At 38.6% G+C, this 8151-nt stretch overlaps 1 long non-coding RNA gene across 1 annotated transcript; it reads left to right on the forward strand.

Annotated features, from left to right (window-relative positions):
• The first annotated feature begins 963 nt into the window (after positions 1–963).
• Positions 964–7304, forward strand: LOC108535693 (uncharacterized). Its single transcript, XR_001887298.1, has 3 exons — positions 964–1710; positions 5467–5588; positions 6104–7304. It is a non-coding gene; the product is annotated as an uncharacterized LOC108535693 (long non-coding RNA).
• Positions 7305–8151: the final 847 nt, after the last annotated feature.

Genomic DNA, 8151 nt, shown 5'->3' on the forward strand with positions numbered 1-8151 from the left:
CAAATTACCATGATCTGATCACTCTAAATTGTATGTATCAAAACATCACTATGTACCCCATGAGTATGTATAATTATTATTTGTTAATTAAAAAGTAAAATTAAAAAAAGATGTAACCAAAGCTCGCTAATCTGTTACCCTGTCTGTGGAGCCTGAACCCTCAAGTTCAAAGTACAGATCTGTCATTTCCTCTTATGATTTTGTTTATTTTATTCCTTGTGCTTCCATTTCTTCAATGTGTAAAATGATAAATTATTATGAGGATTAAGTGAGTGAATATTGCTAATCGATTAAGGGCAGTGCCTGGCATACTAGCAAAAGCTCGTATTATTATTATTTGCCAGAACATAAAGTGTGATAAAGACTTTAAGTTGAATGTTCTAGACCTGTTGATTATTTTCTATGTTATTTGCCAGAATAGATTTCCTTCTATTCTTCTGCTCTCTTTTTTTTTTTCCCTTGGCAACACCTCCGTGGCTAAAAACAGGATTGATTAATCCGAATGAGTCCGTTTTTTTTTTTTTTTTTAGAGTTATTGATGGCAACTTTCAGAACATTAAAAATCTGCAGCCAGTTGAAAAAATGGAAGCATTGGTTCAAACAAAGGACTGGGGCAGTATTGTTGTTACTTGTTAAAATCCTGGAATGGATTTCTTAGTGGGCACATATCAATAGAAATCATCATCACAGGCCGGGTGCCGTGGCGCTCGCCTGTAATCCCAGCACTTGGGGAGGCTGAGGCGGGCGGGTCGTGAGGTCAGCAGATCGAGACCATCCTGGCTAACACGGTGAAACCCCGTCTCTACTAGAAACAGAAAAATCAGCCGGGCGTGGTGGCGGCGCCTGTAGTCCCAGGTACTCGGGAGGCTGAGGCAGGGGATGGCGTGAACCCGGGAGGCGGAGCTTGCAGTGAGCCGAGATCACTCCGCTGCACCCAGCCTGGGCGACAGAGCGAGACTCTATCTCAAAAATAAAACAAAATAAAATAAAATAAAATAAAATAAATCATCATCATAGCCAAATTTCGCGTGACTGGTGATTACTTAGCACATAGTGATCCTTTTGAATCTTCATAAAAATATCATATAAAATAGTTGTTAATGTTTCTCAATTTTACAGATGAAGAAAATGGATTCAGAGAGTATCTTTGAGACTGCACACAAGAAAGTGCAACTGTGACTTAGGATAGGGCTCTCAGAGCTTGGATGTGTACAGCCTCTCTTGCACCAAACGTCCCCTCCTCCCCAAACCAGCTCATCCACGAGTGTATTAGATTTGTCTGAATTTACTCAAAAATCTTAGGGAAATTTAAAAGTTGTATAAGAAGAATAGCATATCAGCCAACATGAGCACTGATATCTTAAAACAGCAATTTTATTTATTTATTTGGCTTTACTCTTTCATTAACTCATATTTTATCTCATTCCAGAAATGATCTGATATGGCAAGCTGTTGGTATTGTTGTCATTTTATTTGTCATTAACTTGTAGGGCCCTGAAGGAGTGCAGAGTTGGTGAGAAGCCTGAGGTTCTTTGGGGTGGGAAGTAGTAGCTGGAAGAGAGGCAGAGGAGAAAGGCTCCCCATCCTCGACTCGGCTCACACTCAGCTTGGGGCTAACCATGGTTATGAAGACGGCACACAGACATTCTAAGATGCGAACTGCATCTGGCATGAACTAACTGCGGACATTTTTAGAGAAGAGCCACATAGGTAAGTGAAATCGTCTCATTTGTTCCTCAACGATAAATTTCAGAGGCTGTGTTATTTTTGGCAATGCTGATGGCAGAGAAGCGCCCGCAGTGCCAGATGGGTAGCTACAGAGACCTCAGGGAAACATAAGAAAGCCAGAAATTTGAAGCAAACAAACAAACAAACAAACAAAAAACCTGCCTCACCTTAGAGTCTGTGGAATTGACTCTGGAATTGAGCTCTCACAGTGCTTTAGGCATACCCGATATTCAAATAGTCCTGTTTTATAACATATTTGTCACCTAAATTGAATTTCCATTAGTGGAAGGGATTTGCTTTTTACATATTGCCTTTCTGTGATGTAAAATTGTGGAGAACAATAGAAGAAAAAGCATGGGGCTATCGTCAATAAATGTGGATTTGGTTCCAGGATTTTGACCTAAATTTGATCTATATTGACTATGTTCCTTTGGGTAAATTATTTTCACCCTAGGCAGTCTTTCTTATCTGAGAGAATTATTCAAAATTGACACTAGGTGGTGCTCTGCTCCCACTGGCTCTACAAAAAATTTAATTGAGGCATGCCTGAGGTTTCCAATTTGTTTTACCAATTCTGCTACACGTGTTGGTCAGGAGTATTGCAAAACAATATAGCAACCAAAACTACAGTATTTCAAACACAGTTTTTTTCAAGAGACACAAGAAAAATAAAATTATAACAGTTTGCTATTCTGTGGCTACCGGTTTTTTAGGATACCCTATGTTCTTAGATACCAAAAGAAGGTGCTCTAATATACGTTAAAAATTCACTTCTCCCAAAGGAAAATAAATCATTATGTTAAAAGATACCTGCACCAGTACGTTTATCATAGCACTATTCTTATTAGCAAAAATTAAGAATCAACCTATGTCTATCAATAGATGACTAGATAAAACAAATGTGGTACAATACAATGGAATACTGCTTAGCCCTAAAAAGGATAAAATCATATCTTTTGCAGCAACATGAATAGAACTGGAGGCCTTCAGAAAGTGTCTGAGTTATTTTACTTAAGTACAGCATGTTCTCACTCATAAGTGGGAACTAAATAATGTATACATACGGACATAGAAAGTGGAATCGTAGACATTGGAGACTTGGAAAGGGATGGGAGTGAGATGAGAAATTACCTGTTGGGTACAATGTACACTATTCAGGTGTTGGCTACACTGAAAGCCCAGACTAGGCAATATATTCATGTAACAAGATGATACATACCCCCTAAATCTATTAAAAAATATATACACTTCTTAAGAATATATGGGGAGTAAGGGGAGGAATAGCATTAGGACAAATACCTAAAGCATGTGAGGCTTAAAGCCTAGATGATGGGTTGATGGCTGCAGCAAACCACTATGGCACATGTATACCTATGTAACAAACCTGCATGTTCTGCACATGTATCCCAGAACTTAAAGTATAATTTTAAAAAAAGATAAAAATAAATAAATAAATAAAAAGAACATAAAGTCTATCACCTTTTCTGAGGTGTAACAAAGAGTTCCTTTTCTGTGTAACAGGGTCATCTGGATCGTTTTGAAAAAATGTAAAATAGCAATACAGAAACATTTTATTCATTAAAATCAAATTACGAACAATCCTGAGTTCTCTACAAGCTTCAATTCAAAATAGACCTTTGATGTCTTTCAAGTTTAAAGCACTGTTTTCAATTGTGACTTTTAGACTTGGAAGAGCCCTGGCAGTTTGAACTCAAGTAAATGCTATGTGAATGTGTGGCTTTATTCTTGATTTAATTCAAAATACCATCTTATTGCTTAATAGTTTCCCTTCCAATTAGAAGAAAGATTGGTTTCTCCGAAGTGGAGGAATTGGGGTTAACAAGATTATTATTCCTGGACTTCTAAGAGCAGGAAGGAAAACAGGGAGATAGTTTTCCACAAATCCCACTGTGTGTTATGTGGGAAAGTTGAGTGCACAAAGGGGATGCTGGCCAGGTAGTCTTGGCATGGTTCTATTAGGGTGAGAGATTCTGAGCACAGCTTCTGAAATCTCTGGAGTGCTTTCACTCTACAAGAATACGTACATTCAGTGACAGGCCACATGTGGGTAGTTAACAGGGGAAAGGGACAGATAGTAACAACTAACCTATTAAAACTGTTCTCAGTGCTTTCAGAGATTATTTAATTCTCACAATAGGCCAACGTATGAGAAAATAGGACCAGAGAGGTACTGTCCAAGCTCACATGCATAAATGGTAAAGCCAAGCTTCAAACCAAAGCAAGTTGGTTCCAGAATCCAGGCTTTTAATCACTAACCTACATCATCTCCCCAAATGAGAGCAAACACACAGCAATACTGTTCTAAGTGCTTTATCCCTATTAACTCTTTTAATTTTCACAGCAACCCCATGACACAGGATTTATTCTTGTTCTCCTTTTACAGCTGAGGAAACTGAAGCACAGATTAGTTAAAAGGTTAAGATGATAATTAACGTTGAGGGTGTGCTTAAAGACAAGACGGCCTCTTAAAGTGTTGGAAGGGCACTCAGCAGGTGCAGAATTGAGCTCTGATCCCCACCACCTTTTTTCCCTGGGGTTTCCCTTACATGGGTAGATCCATGCTGCACAGCCTCTGAAATCTTTGGTCTAAGCACAGGGAAAATTTTGGTTCCTGGTGCCTCTTGTCATAGTTGGGATTTTAAAAAAAGACACTAAATATAGAGGAAGAACAGGACACACTTCCTCTGCACTGAGCTCTACACCTTGAATGAGTGCTGCTTTAGCAACAAGATTCTGAGGCAACTTCACAGACACCTCCTGCACCAGCCTGCCCTCCATGGGCGCCATCTTCCTAAGTCTTCCCCTTTAACACCACAGTCAAGAAGCGCTTGGGTCTCCTTCCCAGGTGCTTGTCGTCTACTGGTAATTAACGAAATGAATGATTTCACTCTTCTGATGAAAATATCTGCTGCCCTATAGCAATAGATGTTTAGGCGGTTGGCCAGGAGGGGGAATGTGTAGACCCAAAGAGATACCTTATTAATTACTTTACCTATTAGCAGAAAATGAGGTCCGGTGACTGGATGATTGTGTCACCAAGAGTGACAGAAAATCCAAAAGAAAAAGAAAGAGTGGTTCTCTTCCATTCACAGGTTCTTTTCAATACAAGTGTTCCTTTATTTCTTGGAACTTCAGTTTTCTTATATGCAAAATGAATTTGTTGAAAATTCCTCTAAATTCTAGCTAATTCTGATAGTCCCTGAATTTTGGACTCATTTTAAGAGAAATTTTGAGACAATAAAATGGATTATCAGTAATAATATTTGTATTTTAACTTGCAACTAAATTAATATTTCTTTTTAATTTATTTTCTATTTTTTCTGTGTTTAGTTTTCAAACTAAACAGTCTGTATTGTGCATACAGTATCTACAATTGCACATTCAACAACTGAGTTATATCATTTCTCAGTATTAATTAAAGAAATGATCAGAATCCCTAAAGAAAGTAATGCTGTGTTAATTTACTCAATTACTTTGATAATTTTCTATTGAATGCCTTCCTGAAGCTGTCCTCACTCACCCTCACTGCTTCTCCAAGGTATAGAAATAGGCAGCCCCACACTGCCACATGTCTGACTATGTTACATGTGTGTTATACCATATTATCCTGGGTAATGAGTCATCCCATCTGACTGACTGGGAACCATAAGGTGTTCTCCTTTTCTTAAGATTTTTGCCCTTTGAAATAATCTTTCTGTTTCTCCTCACACCAACGAGTCCCTATTCTTAGATGCTTCTGGAGTTTCCACATCTGAGTTCTTCTGGCAATGATGGCCAGAGAGAAAGGAGAAGAAGGGAACCCACCAGTAGCTGTCTTTCTGCTGCCTGTCTGAGTACAGGTATGTACAACCATGACGGGGGAGACGGTGCATGGAAACACGTGATGAGCGTGAGCCATGCCAAGCAAGAGCCTGAGTGAGGGCCACTTACAGGTGTGGTCACAGAGGGAAGATGGACGTGGGTCCAGAAAAACAGGACAGAGAGATGGGCAGGGAAAGGGAGAGTACTTCACGTGAGAAGAAGCTCGGAGATGGCAGAAGTGCACATGGGTATTTCGAGAGAATCAGGCTGGGGTGGTTGGCACTGAGGCGCAGAGAGAAAGTGGTGGGAGACAAGAAAAACAGGGTTGGAAATGAGGCTCAGAGTAGATTCTAGAGATCCAGGAACAGCAGCAGGTTAAGGCACCTGGACTTTATCCTGCAGGCAACAGGGAAGCTTAAAAGGCTGTGTGTGTGTGTGTGTGTGTGTGTGTGTGTGTGTGTGTGTGTGTAGTAAACAAATGGGATGGGTGCTATTAAACCTTGGTATTTTTCTTAAGTTATATAAAAGAAATTATTTTCTATTTTACTCTTAGCCAATAAACGGGATTGAGTGGCAACTAACGAAAACTAACCTACTCTGTCAAAAAGATCTCCACATCAGAGAACAAGACCTGGAAGCTGTAAGAAGCCTGGATCCACACAAACGGCTGCTTAGCAGTCAAATACTCCCCTCCCAGAACACTTGATGTGTTTCTTGAATATCTGACTTACTCTGCTGGCCATCTACTGACAAAAGTAATCTCTCCCCAGATGAAAATTTCTCTGGCTCTTTCTCTTTGTTTGTTTGTGGTGTTAAGAAACAGCATTTCAAATTCCCTCAGCCTTCCAAGAAAGCAGGCAGATGTGTAAATTAGATTCCAAAGCACTAAGACTTCTACATCTTAATAAGCTGGGACCCAACCATGCCCTGGAAGCAAAAGTGAATAGAATTTCCACATTCACGAAGGGTCTACTGTTGATTTTCTAAAAAGGAACAAAACGGTAACCAGATGGTATTTGACAGGGCAACTTTAAAGACAAGTATTTGTTTTGATCTCATTCCTAAGGGAAAGAAAGTTAGATAATTAATAGCAGGAAAGAACAGAAGAGAAAGGCAAGAGAAGAAGAAATACCAAAGATAATGTATAAAGAGAAATGTGAGGAGAAATGGATATTGGAAAATATGGGGAAAATTTAGCCAGTTCTAGAAAAATAGAAAATGGGATGAAATGAAATATAACTGCACATTTTCCACGAAATGGTTGCCTAGGAAACAACTAGGAGTGTTTCTCCCTGTACTGAATAATTGTTGAGAAACACACTGGACTTAGGGTCTCTTGGCTTTACTGGTATCAACTGGGAAACTTATGTGTCAGGCATAGTAGTTATGAGCACCATACTTTCTATACCATGCTTCTAACAACAGAAGTAGTCAGTTTCAACAATTTTGGAGGGTAATAGCAGAGGAATTGTAAGATTGAAACCTACAAACACAGGCAGGGTGAGACTTGAAAATCAGATTAATCTAGGATGACACATTAGTATGTGTAACACTAAGCAACAAACCGTGGAAAAGTCAATTAGAAAAGCAGCTGAAGGCCCATTTGGCAATATGAGATCATCTTTACAGCTTGCCCCGTATCCCGTTGAAAACCAGTTTTCCATATAAAGAACTTAGTGCACTTAAAGTCACATAATGTGAAGGCAAAATTTCACATTACAAAGCAGTTCTTCATCTTTCATTAGTGTACAGCCCCTATGGATCTTATTATCACTTTTTTGCTTTTAATCTAATAAAGAATAAAAAGCATTAAAAAATGCTTTACTGCTCCCATTTGAGTTTGTCTTTTCTATAGTTTAGTGAATTTTGCAGAAAATGTTTATATACATTGTCTTAAATAAACCCATCTCTATAAAGTTGTCCCTCCTGTATTTATTGGGCTGAATTCTCAGCGTGTGCGTGTGTTTGTGTACACATGCGCATACATGTGCACTTAGAGAATTGTGAGGGGGTAGGGGAAACAGGTGTGGGAGGGATTGCTCTTCATAATGACTCATACTATCCTTTTCCTAAACAAAAGCAGGAGTTAAGAGTGTGAGAACGTTTGCTGTTGGTTGGAAATAGACCATGGTTATTTCATCTTCTTTTTTCTTCATATTAACATAGATAAGTTTTCTATAAATTTGTAAGGTCATACATATCCTATCCTGTGAGACAGAGTGAATCCTAAATTGTAAATATTTTTATTTATGGGCAAATTGGAAAGGCATAACAAAACAAAAAGCAATTATCTCAGGCTCCTGACAAATGTTTGAATTGTGTCCTTGGAATTCATTTTGTCAAACATTTACTCATCCTGGTATTGGTATTACCTTGTCACTTTCATTTATTATAGAAAAAAATAAAATCTTAGTTCATAACAAGACCAACAGCAAAGCAAACGTGACATTCAATCCTCGGCCATCTGTCTGGATTTAAGTCAAGATTGTTTCCAAAACTGGAATGGGGCAGAGAAAGCCAACAAAATTATGATGGGTTTTTATTTTGGTTGTATTTATGTATTTTCCTGGTTTAAAAAAAAATACTGGGGAAAAAACAGTC

The sequence above is a fragment of the Rhinopithecus bieti genome, unplaced genomic scaffold, assembly GCF_001698545.2.
Source record: "Rhinopithecus bieti isolate Rb0 unplaced genomic scaffold, ASM169854v2 scaffold_1060, whole genome shotgun sequence".
NCBI lineage: Eukaryota > Metazoa > Chordata > Mammalia > Primates > Cercopithecidae > Rhinopithecus > Rhinopithecus bieti.